At 40.4% G+C, this 21,687-nt stretch overlaps 1 protein-coding gene across 24 annotated transcripts in view; it reads right to left on the bottom strand.

Moving 5' to 3' along the window:
• The window catches only part of Ppp6r3 (protein phosphatase 6 regulatory subunit 3), a 131,543-nt gene that overhangs the window by 77,811 nt on the left and 32,045 nt on the right, over nt 1-21,687 (bottom strand). For 23 of the 24 annotated variants that reach the window (XM_085693449.2, XM_085693451.2, XM_085693452.2 and 20 more), the window contains exon 2: nt 15,652-15,802. The gene's annotated coding sequence lies outside the window, so the exon portion shown is untranslated. Of the gene's footprint in view, nt 1-1,313; nt 1,416-15,651; nt 15,803-21,687 lie in introns of all 24 variants that reach the window. The other variant, XM_085693446.2, reaches the window with a different exon arrangement.

Raw genomic sequence — 21,687 nt, 5'->3', positions numbered from 1 at the left:
ATAACAAGTTCTAGGCTAGTCTGGGTCACACAACAAGAAGCTGTCACCCCCCTGCCCCCCCCAAAAAAATTAACAGGAAAAGAAGTAGTTCATTCATACTTTAAGAATTCAATGTTTGGGTATGGTAGCCTGCACTTTTGATTCCATCACTCAGGAGGTGGAGGCTCTATGTGTTTAAGACTAACATGGTCTACACAGCTATTACAAGGATTACATAGAGAGGCCCTGTCTAAAACAAAACAAGCCTCGTCTACAGAGCAAGTTCTAGAACAGTCAGGTCTACACAGAAAAAACGTGTCTCGAAAAAACAAATAAACAAAAACAATGCTAAGGGAGGGCAAGGTGGCCCAGCAGGTAAAGGTGCTTGCTGACAAGCCTAAAGACCTGAGTCTGATCCCCAAGACCCACAAGGTGAAAAGACAACTTTTCTACGTTGTCTTCTGATCTCCATAAGCATGCTGCCCATTAATTTTAAAACGTTTTTTAAGTCAAAAAAAAATCATGCTCAAAATTTTAGCGCTTGGTAAGTTGAGAATTAGTGAATGCTTGTGTCCAGTCTGGACTAGCACAGCAAAACTGTCTCAAAAATCAACAACAAAAACCTGAAAATGGCAGAAAGCAACTCTTTTGAGGAATGAAGAATATATTCTTCACAGAACTGCCATCTTCAGCAACAAATAACAATTAACGAGGAGTACTCAGAATAAAGTAGTTGATGAGTTTATTAATAGCTAAAAGCCTGAGGTCATCAACTGCAAGAGCTAAACTTTAGAACTTAATTATTAAATTAATTATTAAAGAATTTGAAAAACTTACTATCCTAAGTCATTACGAGAAACAACTGACAGTCAACCTCCCACAACATTTCATGTATAGTCTTTCCTCAACTCGGTCTCCATGCCCACCACCATGAAATGATTGTTCTTCAAGTCACAGAACAAACTACAGTCACTCAGCACAAGCTTGGGTAGCAGCAGAGCCTCAAAGGTCAGAGACTTCTTTGAGAGTGGCGCGGCACAAAGTCGCATGTTCCCAAAACAAAAGCTCTCCATAGCTACAGCTACAGCTTCGACACCCACCAGTCAACTGCATCCACTTAAAACTACCACCAGAAAAGCTCACTAATGCCTACATGTTCTTACAAGCAAAAAAAAAAAAAAAGGGAAAGAAAGGTCCTATTCATGGAAGGCGGATCTCTTTTTTTAACTATGTATTTTGCTAAATTCATTCATACCTGATACTCTCCTGAACATTTACCTCAAAATCATTTCTTTAAAAGTAGAAAAAAAATAGTCAGTCATTGTGATACACACCTTTAATCCAAGGACTCGGGAGACGGAGGCAGGCAGATCTCTGAGTTTGAGGTCAGCCTGGTCTACAGAAGGTGAGTTCAAAGGTAGCCAGAGAAACCTTATCTAGAAAAAACAAAATCAAATAATGAAATAAAAATACAAATAGAGAAATTATAGGGGCAAACTTTATTCACACTCTTAGTCACAGTGACTGACCCCAAGAATGAGAAGCTAAAAAGCTGTGCACAGTAGGTTGTTCAGGAGTTTCCATTTCACATAACAGATAGTCAGAACTGAGCCTGACTGCCCAGCATGCAACCTCATTAAGAAAGTTCAAGAATTCTTAGGGAACAAGTTTCAGAAAGCAATACTGTCAAGTATCAAGTATTACCAAAGTCATCCCTTCAGTTTATAATGCCTTACCATGCTCTCAAGGACACATGACTATGTGTTCAAAATCTTGAGAGCAAGAAGAGTGAGAGCCAAGGAAGGACAAACAGTAGTTGTTCAGTTCACATGACCCAGATTCACACACCTCACTTGAGAGGGATACCTGGGGGACAGGACGGGACACAACAACACAACACAAAGACACAGACCAACAATACAGTTTCACTGAGAAGAAACAAGGTCCAGTGTAGACCCACCTTTTCCTATATATACAACATGAATGAAAAAACAACCTAGAGAAATACAATCCCTAAGACAAACTGCAACAGACACACAGCAAGTAATCTTCCTCATCTATGATGGGAGGAAGGAAAGGATCTATAGAAGACCCCTGGTAGATAGCAGAAGGTATTTAAGCAACTGTCTAATTTAAATACATTGCTGAATTAGCTCTGATTAGGAAGTCAAGGCAAAGATGGCAACAAGCAACAAAAGATATACAGAAATAGAGGAAGGTAAAAGCCTAGAGGCAAAAAGTAGACAGAATAATTTAAGTTAAGAAAAGCTGGGTAGGGCTGTAGAGATGGCTCAGAGGTTAAGAGCACTGACTGCTCTTCCAGAGGTCATGAGTTCAATTCCCAGCAACCACATGGTGGCTCACAGCCATCTATAAAAAGATCTGGCGCCCTCTTCTGGCATGCAAGCATACATGGAAGGAATGTTGTATACATAATAAATAAATAAATCTTTTTTTAAAAAAAGAAAAGCTGGGTAGAAATAAGTCAAACTATGGATAGCTGTTCATAAGTAAGAAGAAGATTCTGTGTACTTATTTGGGAGCTGGGTGGCAGGCCCCCAAAGAATAAAGGAGTTAAAAAAAAATTACAGTTCAGGCTTACTAATCCCCTAGCCCAAATCTGTGTTCTGAAGTACTTATCTAAAATTTAAGCTATTTTAAATATGAAATTTAACACTGAGAAAACATTTTAGCATCTATTATAAAACGATTGATTTCTTCACCACACTGGTTAGTACATAACGTGGAAATAAGTACTTCTACAGTGAATTTTCTTTATATTGCAAATTTATTTATTTTATTACTTATATTGCAAAATTATTTATATTTCAGCCAAGCATGGTAGCCTGAGACTATAATCTCAGCACTTAGGAAGCTGAGGTTAAAAGACTCTAAGCTTGAGACTAGCCTGGACTACATAAAAGGATCTTGTCCTAAAAACTAGTAAGCTAAGATTTGCCCCCCCACAAAAAAAAAACAAAACAAAACCACCACCACACACACAAAAAAACACACAGACACACAAAACAACAACAACAAAAAGCACATACACATACAAAACTGGAGTCAGACTGACAATAATAAAACAAAAAAATACTAGTGGTGGGAGAGATAAAAGGGTTGAGAGTCTCATATAGCCCAAAGTGCCTCAAACTCACTATGTTGCTAAAGCTGGACTTCAACTGATCCTTATACTTCTGCCTTAAAAATTCTACGGTTACACATTATGCACCATCATGTCTAGACCTAATTAAGTGTTTGGAGTAGACATAAACATATTTAAAGTACACACTTCAGCTGATTGGCACTTAGCTTCTAGATAAGCAGGAATTCAATCTCACCTAGGAAGCTGGCCAACAAGCTGGCCAACAGGTTGTAGGCTTCTTTTACAAATTGGACCAAAAAGTTTTGAAAATGTTTTTTCCCATGAAAGGACTAGATATTTTAAGCAAGCAGGTCGCCAGGGAGTCACCTGATTGCACCGAAGATGATTTCTGCTGGTCTTCATCATCCTAGTGAAAACTGCCATCTACATATATATAAAAGAAGAGCCAAAAAACTCATCATCTCGTAAATAAACTTACTCATCTCAGATAAAGGCTTTAATTACAGATCCATTAAGACTGTTACACTAGTTTCACACTACCAAGTTTGCTCTGGAAGGCAATCTCTGACATTTCAAAGTGTGTCAGCACTGACATGACTGTGATATGGGTGCTCCTCTGTTCTAGGCAGACGTGAGGAGCCATCTGCAAGGGGTGTTATGAGAACACCAGTCTCTTTGTAGACCCTACCAAGGTTCTGCTCACAGAACACCAGCACATCCAAAGAACTTAGGGATGACTGACTGAAAAATCACTTGTTTCCATCAAGTAACATTACCCTTTGTGCTGGCTAGTTTTGTGTCAACTTTATATACAAACTAGAGTTATGTGAAAGGAGGGAATCTCCACTCAGAAAATGCCCCCATAAGATCTGGCTGTAAAGGCATTTTCTTAATTAGTGGTTGATGGGGGAGGGGCCAACCAATTGTGGGTGGTGGCATCCCTGAGCTGGTGGTCCTAGATTTAATAAGCAGGCCATTAAGCAGCACCCCTCTATATCTCTGCATCAGTTCCTGCCTCCAGGTTCCTATTCTGATTTCCTTTGATAATGAACAGCAATATGAAGTGTAAGCCAAATAAACTATTTCCTCCTTGCTTTTGGGTCATCGTGTTCCATAACAGCAGTAGTAGCCCTAACTAAAACACCCTTGGAACCTCTTCAGTGTCAGTGAGTATCCACAGAGACCTGGATTCTATTGCCAGCTGCAGGGCTGCTGGAATTTGCGGTCCTAAGACCTCATCTCAGCACTTTACCTTCAGTAGTTCATTACATTAAATGATTGTGGAGGTTGAGCAGCTGGCACTTACTACAAACAGAAGCTACTTACTATTCAGTCAACATGCCAAAATGTCACCTGGGAGTTTAGAGCAGTGCTTCCTAGGCTTTCGTGGGCAAAGAATCACCTAGGAGTCTGTTTTCTGATTCAGGAAAGAACAGTTCCAGTTTGAGACTCTGCACTATCTACCTGATGGCCATTAGTGTAAGCTAGTGCTGATCAATTGTTATTCAAAGTAACAACTAAGGACCAGTTTAACTTATATTTTCAAAAACTGTAGTAAACATGCTTGAATACAAAAACATGAAAAGCACACTAACATAAACATGCTGGGAATATATGTTGCTCTTATTGGTTGATAGCAAAATGCCAGCAGACTGCTAAAAGCCATGGCCATGTAACAATACACAGATTAATAGAAATGGGTTAATTTAAATGTAAGAGCTAGTTAGTAGCTACTAGTAGTAGTAGTAGTAAGTAGTAGTTAGTAGTATAGGCCAAGCATTCTGCAATTAACATTAAGCCTCTGAGTGATTATTTAGAAATGGCTGCAAGACAGGACGAGACAGAAAAGGCTCTGTTTACAGGACTGTGCTCTTAGTTCCAACAGGACACAGGAGCAACATATCATATTATTTCTCAAACAATGACACCAAATGCTAAAAGACATAATAGCAGAAGCTACTAGTTTCTCTGAAAAGAGAAACTGCTGATGGTTGCCCTAGAATTAACTATGCATGCAGGAATAACAAGAACTATAACAACATCAAATTCAGAACCACATCATCATCCAAAGAGGTCTGCTTCAACTTAGCATTCTTCTATGCAAGGAGTGGGCTCTGCAAAGCTCCTAGTCCATACCCTGCCCTGTGTCAGCTATACCCATGACTGGTTAGATTAGAGGTAAAAAAATCCTCAAAGACTTCAAAAACAACTCAAGATGATAAGAGATTTCTGACCGCCAACAGTGGAGCATTAAAGGAAGCCCTGAGCACAAGGCTCTGTGAGACTACACACTGCTATGGGCAGGAGAAAATGGGTGGGAGAACCAAACTAGGAGAATACTGAGAAGTGTCGAGATGCAGAGAAGTTACCAGACAGCCAGAGTAAGCAAGACATGTCCTGTCTTGTCTAAATGCCACGAGATTTGGGACAGCATACAGACTAACAGAAATACGTTAAGTCATAAATTAGTGTTGTGGGAGTAATTCCCGCTGCCTCAACCAATAGTCGCTGAAATACGAGCCCATAGTGCAGCGGGGAGCGACTTCCGTTCCGTCAGCCAATAGCTGCTGAAATATCAGCCCATTGGGGCGTGGTATATTTCTCTTATAAAAGAGAAGCAGTTCCGAATCAGGCGCTCTCGGTTCCGGCTCTTGGTTTCGGTGCTTGCTCCTGGCTCCTGCTCCTGGCTCCTGCGACTAGGCTCCCTTCCTGACGGTGTATGGTGTATGTAAGTTTTACCCCCCAAAATAAATAACCCCTTAAAACATAACTGATGTGGGATTGATTCGCCGATAATTGACGCCCAACGTTTGGTTTAAGAACTGCCCCACTCTCCCACCCCCAGCTCAGGCTCCCAGGATACACAGGTCCGGACAAAAAAAAAAAAAAAAAAAAAAAAAAAAGAGGGATAATTGGATTATGGGATAATAGCTTTGTACTTATGAGTTATTGTTTTTAGACAAATATATTGGTATTGATTCTTATATATTGATACAAACTTAAATTATGTTGACTATTTTATACATGCATGCTTCTACCTCTGTTTAAAACATTCTTATGTATTGACATATATATATTGTATTGATATATGTATATTTTACCATATTGCATTGTACACTTCTACCTCTGATTAAGATACTTATATATTGTTTATGTATTGATATATATTTACCATATTGCAATGTATACTTGCACATTGTTTATATTTGGAGGTCATATTGTCCCCATTTATTGCACAGTTGTTTACTATTTCAGTCTTTAAGTTAGATAGATATTGAGAATAATATAGATCAATAGTCATCTAAGTTTGTCATTTATAATTAGACTAATCAGGTTCTTTAGATACATAGACATTATATTCAATATAGATAGATAATCTTCAACCTCTTCAAAGAGCTGTAGAAAATGGCCTTTAATCTAACTCAGAGTTCTGTGGTAGGGAGACACAATCGCTCCTGGCAACACTGATCTATTCCCGAGAGAATGTTGAGCACCAAAAATACTTCACCTGGAGCCTTTCTTCTTGGCAGAACCGGCCTTTGGGTAAAGAAATGCCCATACCTCAACTACTGACAGAGTTACAGAGTATCCGTAAATGAATAAAACAGGACTGTCATATCCTGCCAAGACAGGGTAAGATAGTTTTAAAAAGTTCCTTGCCTTTAAAAATGGTATGTCAGTTGCGTTAGGCCTTAGCCAAAGTTGGTTGCTTCAACGCTGCAAACATGATTTTGGGTGTTTGCCCAGATAGCCAGTTGTCTATATGATTTGTTACATGTTCTGAAAGTTTGATTGCACTTCCTAATTACTTAGGTAACATTATTTCCCTTCTCAGATCTTTGATGGGATTGAAGATTATATAAACGTAGTTACTTTCCTTTCATGAAATGGCCAAGTTATTTCTTATACAAGACTTAAGCTAGTTAGAATAGGATATTTGTATTTATTATTTATAGTTGTGTAGGTTTGTACTTACTATATATAATTTCGTAGTAGGCTTAGAACTCTCTTACTTAAACAAAAGGGGGAGGTGTTGTGGGAGTAACTCCCGTTGCCTCAACCAATAGTCGCTGAAATACGAGCCCACAGTGCAGTGGGGAGCGACTTCCGCTCCGTCAGCCAATAGCTGCTGAAATACCAGCCCACTGGGGCGTGGTATATTTCTCTTTTAAAAAGAGAAGCAGTTCCGAATCAGGCGCTCTCGGTTCCGGCTCTTGGTTCCGATGCTTGCTCCTGGCTCCTGCTCCCGGCTCCTGCGACTAGGCTCCCTTCCTGACGGTTTATGGTGTATGTAAATTTTACCCCCCAAAATAAATAACCCCTTAAAACATAACTGATGTGGGATTGATTTGCCGATAAATTAGTGACTTAAATGCTAGTTATTAATAAGCCTGAGCTACTGGCCAAGCATTAAAACAATTAAAACAATTAACTTTTTGTGTGGTTATTTGGGAATACTGCCATGTCAAGAAAACTCTACTTACAACAAAGTAACATGCCAGTCCATGTTTTATAGACACAAATTTGTCTATATATAATTTTAGAAGAAGCTCCACACAATTTCAAGTCCAAAGGGAACACCAGAGCAAATCCACTGGGCTTGCAGTAAACATTGCCAGGACAACTCCCATTTCAGTGGTTGTAATTACCTAAGCATGTGGAGCACAGCACACCAACAGTACAGAAATAGGAGCAGCTTCTTCTGTCCAAGTAACAAATGGGAAAAGCCTCACCAAACAAAATGTGTCTGAAACTTTTTAATATTATTTCAAGAGTGTTATGAAGGGAATATTTTAAAACACCAATTAAATGCATTCAAAAGCATGGAAGCACACAATGCCCCAATTTCAAACCCATTCCTATATATCCCAAGTCTCCTTTCAATCCTCCCAGGAGGCTCCTAGATACCAAGTGACCTACCTAATACAAACACCATGTGAGCCACATCTAAGTGTAAAGTTTTTAGTAGCCACATCAGAAAAATAAGGTTTGCTTGCTACACAAGCATGAAGACCTGAATTGGATCCAAGGGGCCAATGGTATGTGCTTATAATCCCAGTACTGAGGGGCTAGAAAAGGCGACCCCAAGGAGCTTGCCAGTCCGCCAACCTAGGCTAATCAGCAAGCATCAAAGCAGCAAGAAACCCTGTCCCCAAACAAGGTGATTCCTGGGGAATGACACCTGAGATTGTCCTCACACAACCACACATATGCACACACAAAAGTAAAGCAGAAAGCCTATGGAAATTCAACATGTACTTTACACCTATAGCACATAAAATCTGGGCTTCTCAATTTGAAATTCTCAAGATCCACATGTTACCTACTCTACTGTGCTGTGCAATGAGACTCTGCCTCATTTAAGATTGTTGCAGTTGCCAGGAGGTGGAGGTGCAATACCTCTGATCCCAACACTCGGGAGGCAGAGGCAAATGGATCTCTGTGAGTTTTAAGGCCAGCCGGGCCTACAGAGTGAGATCCAGGACAGTTGGAACTACACAACACAGTGAAACCCTGTCTTGAAAAACCAAAAAGCAAGCAAACGAAAAAGGCTGTTGCAGTGACAGACCAAAATTCCTCTTGTAGTACTGAAATAGTCCCTCCAATCTTTCCACAGCCAAAGTTAGTCAATTTTTTCCATATAAAGTCAATGGAGGCAAGGCACAATAAGGCACACCTGTAATCCTGGCATTTAGAAGGTAGAGGCAGGAGGACCAGCAATCTTACCTACATGACATTAGAGTCAATACAATGGTGGTTTGTAGTACCAGGCCTCTTGTTCGTCCCGGCTGCCCAGAACCGAAATAATCACACAGAAACTGTATTAATTAAATTACTGCTTGGCCCATTAGCTCTAGCTTCTTATTGGCTAACTCTTACATCTTAATTAATTTAACCTATCTCCATTAATCTATGTATCGCCATGTGGCAATGGCTTACTGGGTAAATTTCCCAGTGTCTGTCTTTGGTGGCAGCTCCATGGCTTCCCCTCTGACTCTGCCTTTCTCCCAGCATTCAGTTTAGCTTTCTCTGCTTACCTAAGTTCTGCCCTATCAACAGGCCAAGGCAGTTTCTTTATTCAACAATGGTATTCACAGCATACAGAGGGGAATCCCACATCAGTGATTTTTTTGTTGTTTGTTCATGAGACAAGAATCTGGAGACATAGGCCAGGCTAACTTCAAACTCCATATTGTCCTACTTTCACCTCCTGAGAGCCCAATTACAGGAAGTAGCAGAAGGCATTTCCTTAGAGAAAGCAGAAATCATAGCTTGTTGCTATTATTGGCTCCAACATTTCTTCAGAGGTGTCAAAAACAATCAGCTTTGTCACATCCAGGTATCCCAGAACATTGTTGATATCCTTCCCTTTTTTTTTTTTTGAAAAAGGAGATAAAGGAATTAAATCCATGAAACTTCTTAAATGTTAATTTGTACTGTATCAATAATACAGGAATAATCCAAATGGTGCCAACTGATTGAAAATTATAAGACACAGAGAAAGTCTTAACAAACAAAGGAAGCAAAACCTCCAAATTTGTTCCACAGCAAGGATACCTGGACATGGAACTCCATTATATAAGTACGCCTCAAAGGAATGGGACCAGGCATGGTGATATAGGCCTATAACCCCACTCAGGAGGTCAAGGTTCAAATTCAAGGACAGCCTGAAATACGGAGTGAGACCCTGTCTCAGGAAAAAGGGAGGCTAGAGGATAAGTGTCTAGGAGAGAAAAGAGGCACTTCAGATCTAACTGCAAAGATAGAGACAGGAGACCCACAAGACTTCAGCAACCTTACAGCAGGAAAGCAGGTCAAGCAGGCCAGAAGGACCAAAAGGCAGAAAAAGAAAAGACAATGCCAGGCCAGACCTTGAAGGGTTCAGTATGAATCCATAACATGCTCAGGTTTGCTGTAAAACCAGAGAGATCAATGAGTTTTAACCAAGAAAAACTGACATCTCATCATCGACAGCAGGGACCACACAAAGTACTTTTCTGGCTTTCAGCAACACTAGTGAGTGGGAGTGGACACACTGAAGCTGAGTAATACTTCTCTGTAGCAATACAGAGAGGGAGGAGAACTGAGTTTGAACCAAAAGGGATCATTCCAGAGAAGATTCTGCAATGGCTCAACTCTGAAAAGCAAAACTTAAAAGTTTCTCCTTATTACCATGCCTCCTTCATTGCTAACAAATTTCTACCTCGTCAAAACCTACCTAGTTTCCCCTTTTCATTCCTGATTGCACTTTGGTATCAATGACAGACTTAATGCTTACCTGTGGAATTCTTAGCCACCTGAGAAACACAATGCTCAAAGAGCAGATGCTTCCACATAACATGGTCCAAATGTGCTGCTGCAATGCTGAGAACAATGCAGCAGAAAGTCTCATCATCCAGGTCACTTTTATGCTAAAAATGTCAAAGCCCAGAAGCTGGAGAGATGACTTAGCGGTTAAGAGCACTGGCTGCTCTTCCAGAGAACTTGGGGTCAATTTCCAGCACCCACATGGGGGCTCACAACTGTCTGTAATTCTAGTTCCAACGGTTTTGATGCCCTCTTCTGGTCTATGCAGTTACCAGGTATACATGAGGTGTACAAACATATATGCAGGTAAAATCAACAAACATATATAATAATAATATAGTCTGAGGAGTAGGTGGCTAAAGAAATGGTTCAGCAGTTAAGAGCACTCAAGGAATAGGAGGCTCTTGGCTTTGTTTTAAAGTGAGGCTTGAATGGCAAGGAAAAGGGTAAGTAAGACAATGACAAATTAGGAGCAAGGTTCTCCCAGAAGCTTTTGAGAGAAAAAAGGAACAAAGACCTAGGAAAATGGTATGGTCTATTCTGGAGGGAAGGAAAGCTGCAAACACCAGAAGAGGGGTGAACAGAAGCAGGAGAGGAAGAAATATCCACCCAAATATCCAAGGCTCTCCAAACCTCTAATCCACCAAGCAGGACTCCTGGCATCAACAGATGATAAGCCACGCAGGAGAAAGGAAGCACCATGCATCCAGACAACAAGAGGCACGGTGGTAACTAGTAGGGCTATTCTTTCAAACAACAAATGAGTGTGCAGTGGCTTAGTGGGGTAAAAGCACTTGCTATCTATCAAGCCTGACAACCTAAATTTGATTCCTGGAACTCAAACAATAGGCAGAGAGAACTGACTGCAGCTACATACCCGTTGTGCATATCTGCAAGGGCAGCTTCCATTCTGAAAGAAGGCTGTACTACATGATAATCACAGTGCCTATCAAAACTGTTTTGATGTAAATGGTACAAGTTATAGATATACATTGATGACATGGAACCCCAGAAAGTAAAAACAGGAAGGTTCTGCAGCTTCTCACAGGCTTAATGGCATTGGTCCCATATAATCCTTCTCTCCTATGGCAACTTTAGTGAAACATAAAGGCATAAAGAATAAGAAATGACAGGAAACGAACGAAAAGACAGAAAACAAACATTTGGGAAGTCTAGTATTCAAATAAAACAGGTTTTAGTATAACATGCTCATAGAGTTTTCCCTTCTTCTCTTATTGGGGGTGGGGTGGGAAATGAACCTAGGGTCTTTGGCATGCTAGATAAGCACTCTAACACTGGACTATATTCCAAGACTATTCCAAGCCCTAATTCTTAAAACTCCATCTTCATGTATGTGCATCATGTCCCTGAAGTCCCTGTGGAGGACAGAAAAGAACTCAAAGTGTGCTTCACAAAACAAGGCAAACACACAAGAAACCAGAAGCCAAGATGCCACACAAAAGAGAGGAAGGCACAGTATCCAGAGGAGGGCAAAAGGCAAGGGGTTCTAGACTGGATGTATCACAATGAGAAGGGCAGACAGGCTGCTAGATGTATCTGACTATGCTGAAAAATTCTGCAAATAGGTCATAGCTTTTAGGAATCATTAGCCTAAGTATACCCACATTTAATACTGATCTCAATTAAAAGGTGTGTTTTAACTGTTGGAAGATAAAGGGAGGAGGAGGAATGCATGCAACAGAGCCAACCTCCTTGTTATAACCAAAGTGGAATGGACTTAAAATACACAAGACAATGAAGATACCAGAAGTGAACAGAGTTAGTTAAGCAAGCAGGTCCAAGTCCATGGGGAATGAGAAAGGTGAAAAGACTGCTACTGTTTTTGTCACAAATCCGATGCTTTTTGAGGTTTTAGCCTAACAGTCTTCGTGAAACAGCCATAGGTAGGATATTTTTCAAATCACCTAAAACAACCTGCTGTGCATGCTACAATTCAACATCTACAGCTTAAAAACAAAACAACAAAAAACAGACAAAATGATGCATGAGATACAAAAAAGGTTTAGTAGTGCAAATTTATTGAATTTCTAAAAATGTGAGTTAATTCAAACTATGGCCATTCTCCTACCACTCGTCAGCAGGCACTGGACATGTTTAAGCTGTCACAGGTGTTTTCACAGTGAGGTACATGTTCTTGTTGTAACATATGTCATTAGTTCATGACTTGTTCTACCACAGAGTAATGGCTATGGAGATTATGATTACACAGCAAGTGATCCGGGGACCTCATACTCCAAAGTCATTCCCTAGCTACGTTCATCACAGGGAGAAGTAAGCTGTTCTAGATGCCTTCTGTGTGATATTATAAGTTACATGAGAAGTGTGTCTGCCAAATAAAAACACGATAGATTAATTTTCTAAGCTCAAATCACAGTGAAGTAATATTTTTAGATTCCGGCACAAGAGCAAAGGAAGTTTCCAATTTTGAAAAGTCATCTGACTGTTACGGTAAGGAGCTCTCTCTCACTTCAGTCTTCAGTTGGGAATTTACAATGTAATGACAACTGACAGCATCAAAAGATCTATTAGAACTCAACACACACCATCCAAATACTGTCTGAACACACTCAACTGAAGTCAGCTGCAACAACACTTGTCTACATAAAAGGAAACTCTGAGGCCATGAGATGCTGAGGGCACTTACCACCAACCTGACAGTCAGAGTTCTATCCCCAGGTACACACACAATTTCAAAGATGAAATATGTAATGTCACTGATCAACATTAACAAGAGAGAGATTGATTTGAGATAGCTGAGAGGGCAGTTCTGACTTTGAGAACTATTAGGTGAAGTATTACACCCTAGGAAAAAAAAATCAGTTCCCTCCATAGACAAATCTGAATCAGAGAAAACAAAACATAACTGTGGTGTGGGAGAATTATCTGTATTCTGTCAATCATGTATTTTAATAAAACGCTGACTGGCCAGGCAGAAAGCATAGGCAGGTCAACCAGACAGGAAGTAGAGGCGGGGCGATGTGAATAGGAGTATTCCAGGAAGGAGGGAGTCCCTCCACCATTCCTGCCCAGACCACCGAAGACACACCATGTGAGCTGATAGCTGGAAAAGGTACCAAGCCGTATGGCTAACATAGATCAGAATAATGGGTTAAGATAAGTCATAAGAACTAATAAGTAGCCTGACCTAATGGGCCAATCAGCTTTATAACTTATAGAGATCTCTGTGTGATTGATTTTCTCTGGGACTTGCCGGCTGTGGGTTACTGGGCGGGACAGATACCCCAACAAGCCGGCCGTCATCACTACACAACTGTTACATTTTTAATCTCATCAATGGAAGTCTAAACATTTACCCCTTTTGTCATAAGGATCTGCCTAACATTCTTTTTGGCATTCTGGCTTTGTCTGCAAAACCACAACTATTTTCTAACTGGTCTGTTATAACATAAGTTTACGTAGTTGCATTCTAAGAATTCTCTTTAGCCACTTGCCAATGACTCCACGACCATTAGAAACAGCTAACTTTTCTTATGTTTCCTCATCCCAATATAGGACAGCATGTTGGTGAGCAGAAATGATAAAGAAAAAAAGACTAGCTGGGCAGTAGGGGCACAAACCTTTAATTCCAGCACTCAGGAGGCGTGGCAGGCGAATCTCTGTGAGTTCAAGGCCAGCCTGGTCTACAGAGCAAGTTCCAGGACTAGCTCCATTGCTACTGAGAAATACTGTCTCAAAAAACCAAAAAAAAAAAAAAAAAAAAAAAGAAAAAAAGACTAACCAAAGGAAATAAATCATTCTATACACTGCCAAAGCTAAGGACTCTCTGTTAACAAAGAAAAAGAAAAACAGAAGACAATGAAAAACTATCAGAAATAATCTCTCCAGAAATACTTCAACCTACCAAAAACTACTAGTGAATTTTGTTAGTCAAAAAGTACTAACTAGAGGATGGAGAGATGGCTCAGTGGTTAAGAGCACTGTCTGCTCTTTTAGAGAACCGAGGCTCAGTTCCCAGAACACAGCACTTCACAAGCATCTACAACTACAGTTCCAGCGGATCCAATGCCCTCTTCTGTCCTTTTAAGGCACCATACATACATTATTGTTCACATACATACATGCCTATAAAACATGCATATTTTAGAATATTTTTTAAAAAGTACAAACCATATAAAACAGCATTCACAACTCTTTGCTCAGAAAATACTTAAAACTCAACTTAAAAAACCAACAAATATTACACTAATTTAATGAAATACTCTAGAAATTCACAAAGCAATGAGCACAGTCCCAGCACATGAGAGAAGGATGATAACTAAGAGTTTGAGGCAAGAACAAGAGAGAGACCTTGTTTCAAAAAACCCAAATGAAATGAAATGCAGATTAAGCAAAGAGAGGAGAGGCTAAAGGAATCATACAGGAAGTGCCCACACAGAAGTCACAGGACAATAACATATAGACACAGCTGGAGAAAATGGCAGAGAACAAATGCCATTAGGGAAGTACAGGGGCTACCTCCTTCTTTGGGGGGTGGTGTGTGTGGCAGGTCACAGGCAAAGCATCAGTCTGTATGCTTTGGGATCAATTCACTAGCATCAGAATCAAAGGGCATCACAGCTCCACGGCTATAATAGAGATGAATGGAGCAATATAGTTCCAAGTGTCACAAAGGCCTTGGGAGACAATGCCAACCAGAAGATACAAAGGGAAGTCATCAAAGAGTAGTCAGCAGAAAATCTGAAATGTAGATGAAAAGCTCAGTCTGAGATACAATGGTCCCGTGTGGAATTTCCTCTAAAGTGCCAACTAAGCCAAAGTCAACTATGTATATAAAACCAATCTCTGATCTTCAATCAAAAGTGCCAGTAAAGAGTTAGGGCAATTAGGACTCAAAAAATGCAAGGTGTCTGGTTAGAAGCCATTGGTACAAAATGAACTCTCCCCCACCGCCTGATCACCCAAGGGTCAGGCAGTCTAGGCCTAAGGTCTCATGCTCTTCCTCTGAACACTACTCTAGCTTGCAAGGCCTGGCTGCTTCTTGGTGACTAGCTCAATCCCCATGGGAAACAGGGAACCCATTGAGCTCTGCAGATAAAGCAAAGCCAGCTACACTGGCTGCTGTTTAACTTCCAAAAGACATTGTACTACACAGTTCCCAGTGAAGATGGACTATCTAAACTGGCTGCCCCATCTCTACTTTCAAGAAAGAACATATAACTGCTTTCCCATGAGCAAGAATTCCAGGAAGGAAACACTGATGATCTTAACAGTCTTACCTTTCAAACCAAGGTTTAAAACTAAAAAAAATGTTTTCTTCTCTGTGGCTCCTTGCCCATTACAGGTTATCCTGGTGACAGCTATCTTCCAATTTACCGCATCAGCAGATCAGCAGAAGTAAGAGAGGATACTGCATCAAACAGAGTATTCCTGTAAAAACAAAAACAAAACAGATAATCACATGTGTTGTGTTTTGGTCTGATGACAGCTACCCTTAAAAATAATACTGGCTCAAGGTCTTGATTCCCTCAGAGCTGTACCTTAGAGAATTAAAAAGCCCAAATTGAAGTTTTTCTATGTGAACACAGAAAAAAAACCCAGATAATCCTATAGTCTAGTTTTTATTACACACTGAAGAATAACCTAACAGAAATAACAGAAGCCACAACAGCACTGTGAGGATGAACCATGTCCTTGCTATCTATGAAATGATATTCACAGAAGGCTGACTACAAAAGCACTGCACTTTAATAAGATATTAAGCAAAAAACTGGGAAGATGACTCAGCAGTTTAGAGCACTAGCTGCTCTTGCAGAGGATACCCTGATTTGATCCCCAATACCCACCCAGTGACACACAACTGTCTGTAACTCCAATTCTAGGGGATTTGCTGAACTCTTTGGTTTTTTCACACACCACACACAGTGCATACATACTGGCAAAAAACTCATACACAGAAAATTGTGTGTGTATATAAGTGAGAGTGTCTATGTAAAAGACAGTAGGCACAATTTAGAAGAGTCTCCTTCATATGTCCTGATATGTCTAAATGAGAACTTACTAGATTCTGTATAGGGCATTGTCACTGATGTGTCTGCCAAGTCATAGTTTCTAATGTCAACTAAGCAAACTGTAGAAAAAAATGAACACCAACTATACAAAGCACTTGTTACCTAATACTGCAGAAAAAGACAACCTGGGAACTCTACACTTATTATTAATGAAGTCTATAAGGCCATTACAAAAAATGTTCCTTACCCAATGCCTTATTTCAGTTAAACTTGTGCCACATTGTGAGCAATACTTCCTTCTCAAGACAAATGGACATTATACTGAATGCATGTTAAAACAAAATGAATTGACAAAAACGTTTAATAAACCCAAGTTTAAAAAAATGGGAAGGAAGAATAATGCTAAAACCAAAGCATGTCACCATTTAAATGCTTTTTGAACACACACTCAGAAAAGCATTGCTGATCGTCTAGATTCTGCATGCACCACTATACACTGCTAGAGTCCTTAGGCCAAACTTAATATGGTAGTATAAAAATTGTATTACTGCTAGGGGTATAGTTCAGTACAATGCTTGCCTAGCACAAATGAGTACTCTAATTCAATCTCCAGTTGTTGTTGTTGTTGTTCTTCTTCTTCTTCTTCTTTCTTTCTCTCTCTCTCTCTCTCTCTCTCTCTCTCTCTCTCTCTCTCTCTCTCTGTGTGTGTGTGTGTGTGTGTGTGTGTAGACATAGAACCTGTCACCACTAAAGGTTAAGTCTAGTTCCAGCTATCATTCTCTGTTAAGGTTCCAGACAGCCCTTCGCTATACGTGGTGGCACACCCTTTAATCCCAGTACTCAGAAGGCAGAGGCAGATGGAGCTGAGTGAGTTTATGGCCAGCCTGGTCTACATGTTGAGCTCGGACTGTCAGGGAGCTGGGGGATGGGGGGACATGACACAGAGACCTTGTCTCAAAAAAGCAACAAAAACTAAGTTAAGATACTCTTCAAATCATATATATATATATATATATATATATATATATATATACACACACACACAAAAATTGGCACTAAATTTGTCTATTTCCAAGTCCCTCCAGTTAATCTGCAATCAATTCTAAATTCCATCAATAACCACCTAGTCTGCCCACTTGCAAGCAAAATACCAGGTCCACTCTTAACAGGTTCCCAGCAGTATCATCAACACAGTGCCTATAGTCTTTCCTATTTAAACACCAGAAGCAACAGTGAGATGGGTCTACACACTGTGAATCCAGACTGAGCTAAAATGTCTACAGATACTAGGGCATCATCTATCTCGTCGAGAAAGAAAGGGCCTACGGATTTTCACTTAGACTGTGTCTTTGTTTTGTTTCCTGTTGCTGTGAACAAAATCAACTGGAAGGAGGAAGGGCTTTCTTCAGCACACAGTTCCTGGGTACCGTCCAGCAGGGGGAGGGAGTCAAGACCACAGGAGCCTGAAGCAGCTGTTCACATGGGATCCACAATCAGGAAGCAGAGAGTGATGGATGCTGCTGCTGCTGCTGCTGCTGCTCAGCTCCCTCTCTCCACTTACACAGTCCAGGACCCCAACCAGGGAGTGGTGCCATCCACAATGGCCAGGTCTTTCTTCCCACCTCAAAATAATCCCCACATGTATGGCCAGAGACCTGTTTCCCAGATGACTCTAGAGTCTGTCAAGATAACAGTTAACATTACAAACTGATTAAGGGAAACTCTAGGTGTGTGTTTAATACCCAAAAAATTTGTATATTTAAAAATGTTAGAATAGTAAGAAATAAGATCCAGAAGAACAGAACTGTGTGCCAGAACAGTACTGAGACTGCTGGGTAAAGAGAAACAATCAATGTGCACTGAAAATAGATCTACAAAACAGCAGCAAAAGAATGCCTTTTGTTTTTGTTCATGTCTACTCCCTAAAGCACAATCTACAAGCAAAAAGACAGTAAAATCAGGACTGCCAGAAAGAAAGAAAACATTGATCAAATAATATTATGCTGAGATCCTAAATCTCATCCTTTCCTTCCATACGAGCAGATACCCATAAGCTAAAAGACCGTTCTTTGAATTGAGACAGCCTACCTCAGTCAAAATGAAAATTAAAAGAGCTACAGAACCAATGCCAGGACAAGGAAGGTCACACCCCATCATGGGGTGGGAAGAGAACACAAAATGACTTAAAATTTTACTGGAGCTCACTAACCAAATGAGCAGGACTAGTGATCACTATAATGCCTAACTAATAAGCCCTGCCTAACACTGAAGCTGTTGCCCATCAGCCACTCTCATCTGTTAACCTTAAAATAAAAGTTCAAGTTTGGTGTCCCAGGGGTGGGGTGTTCGATGGTTAAGAGCCTAAGTTTGGTTCCCAATATCCAGGTTAAATAGTTCCCAACTGCCTCTAACTCTAACCTCCAGGGGATCTGACAACTACTTCTGTCCTCTAAGGGCACTTATATTCTTATGTGCACATACCGAAATACTCCCCCACACACATGCAAGTAAAAGCAAAATAAAATGTTTAATAATAGGAAGTTCCGTTTAAGTAGTTCAAGAAACTTCAACAAAACAACTGAACAAGCTCCTATGCATGTATTCAGGTATGCTACTGAAGATGAAACCTAGGTCTCAAGTATTTCACATACAAGCTCTACCAGAAGTGACCCTCCAGTCTCTCCTTAACTCCTTCAGAAACTATTTGCTGAGTTTATTCTCTTGCACAACCCTGAATATACACAGGTGAGGAACTGCTGAACCATAGCTGCTCAACAGTAACCTCAATGACAATGCCTATGCTTCAAGTCAGAGTCACACGCAATTGAAACCAGGTCTCCTATCATCTAAATATATTTTTAAAACCTTAAACAAGGTTTTTTCTGTCTTCCATTTCAATTTTGAATGCTGGGTATAGATTTCTGGCAGTAATGATAACTAGATGAGGTCAACTTATCTCAATACTGTTGATGATCTTAATCAGCTAAGGTGGTAGTAAGATTTCTTCACTGTAGAGTACCCATTTCTCTAGTGACTCATCAGTATGTAATCTGCAAGAAGATATGAATAGTTGACACTCTTAGAGCATTCACTCAAGAGTTTCAGGACTCACTGAAAGCCTAGCGTGAAGAATATCACAGTTGACAGAAAATTGCAAAAGAAAACAGAATGATACAAACATACAATGTACACTTAAAAAGTCATTGCTGTTCCAGGACAGGCTCCAAAGCTACAGAGAAACCTTATCTCAAACAACAACAACAACAACAAAGTCATTGCTACCTCCAGAAAGATCAAGATAATGTCTCACTAAATACCAAGTGCCACTGGGGTGGGGGGGGGGGTGGCTTCAAAATTTAAAGACTCAGAGAGGAAACTAAAAACTGAATAGAAAGGCTTTAAGATAATGAGAACAGAAAATAAGGAAAGAAATTAGAGAGTTCCTGAAGGAGACTAGCAGAAGAAACTGAAATCACTGAAAGTTCATGAGCCAGCCAGGAAGAGTAGCCTGGGGCTTTCACAAAGAATCAAAAAGATAAGAAGTTTTGGGTTTCCTCAAAGTCACACTAGAAAGCCAAAGAACTGTGAGAAGCTGGGTGAAGAAGGAGAGGAAGTGAGTTTAGCATCTGTTAGGTACCTCTATCCAATACAAAGCTGCCCTAAAATACCCATACTCATTAGGATGGTTACAATTTAAAAAATAAAAAATAAACTCAAAGAGTCTGTGAGGATATGGATAAATCAAATCTACATGCACTGCAGAGAGAAATGGGAAATACTATAGGGACTTTGGAAAATAGCCTGTTGGCTCCTTAAAGTAATTAAAAATACTTACAAAACAAACTACATAAGAAAAGAATTACCAGATAACCCCACATTTCCACTTCAGGTTCTATACAAAAGAATGTTAAGGGCTGGGGATTTAGCTTGGTTAATAGAGTGCTTGCCTAGCCCCATGATGTCCTTGGTTATCTCCAGTATTGCATAAACAGTGTGTTGGTGCCTTCCTGTAATACCATCATCACTTAAGGGAGGGGAGATCAGAAGTCCCTGATTATCTGAGCTACATAGCAAGGTTAGCCTAGGCTTCATGAGTGCTTCCATGGGGGGAAAAATGAAGAAAGGAAGGGAGGAACGGAGGGAGGGGACTGGAACGATGGCTCATCAGTTACGAGCACTAACTCTTCTTCCAACAAACTCAGGTTCAACTCCCAGCATACACTCAATGGCTCAAAACCATCTGTTAACTCCAGTACCAAAGATCTGGCCTCCTCAGGCATCAGGTGGTGAACAGATATATAGTCTAGAAAAACATCCACACGCATAAAACTAAATTCATAAAAGGGAGCTCTGAACCAGTCTCAATGGTACATCTGTACAACCAGGTTCACAGCCACATTATTCCCACAGCTAACATGTGGTGCAAACAGAGGCCACCAACAGCTAAATACAAAAATTATATTCAGCTGTAAAAGAAAAGAAAGAGGCTGGAGAAATGGTTCAGCAATTAAGAGCACCGGCTTTTCTTCCAGAGGACACAGGTTCAGTGCCTAGCACTTAAGTGATGGCTTACAACTGTCTGTAACTCCAGTTCCAGCGAATTTCATGCCCTCTTCTAGATTCTATAGGCACCAGGAACACACCTGGTGTACAGACTACATGCAGAAAAAACACCCCCACACATAAAACATAAAATCTTTTGGGGGAGCATGGGGGTACATGCCTTTACTCTCAGAACTTGGGAGACAACAGGAGGATCTCTGCAAGTTACAGGCAACCTAGTCTATGTATCAAGTTCCAGACCAACAGGGCCTGCAGCAGCTATGTGGGGCTTGGTGCGCTGATGAGAGACAATGCCACCAAGCTGGTGTCCTCTCGCCCTTGATGTCAGCCCTGCAGGGACGCTCTGTTGCTAATAAGTTACTCTTGCTATCGCTTTACTGCCTTATTTAGAAATTAAAGTTATCATGGATATGAATGATAGGCACAAGCAGTACACCTAGGAGCAAGTACTGTCTGCAGCTTCAGGTAATATTGGATCACATCACCAAAGAAGAAAGGGCTCTGACAGTTAAAATTGGTAGGAAAGGAGAATGGCAATGGCCAGGAGCCTACAGGAAGGAGGAAGAATGGTAAGTAAGATCTAGAGGATATAAGTCACACAGATGGTCAGCAATGATGATCAAGCATTATAAATGAGCACACCACCAATCAATAGTATACTTATAAACAGGCTAAGACACCTGGCTATGGTGGTATACACCTTTAATCCCAGTACTGGAGATATGAAGAGGCAGGTGAATC

Source organism: Myodes glareolus, chromosome 7 (genome assembly GCF_982192425.1).
Source record: "Myodes glareolus chromosome 7, mMyoGla1.1, whole genome shotgun sequence".
Taxonomy (NCBI): Eukaryota; Metazoa; Chordata; class Mammalia; order Rodentia; family Cricetidae; genus Myodes; species Myodes glareolus.
The sequence above is the reverse complement of the archived record's forward strand: the minus strand, read 5'-3'. Positions and strand labels throughout refer to the sequence as shown.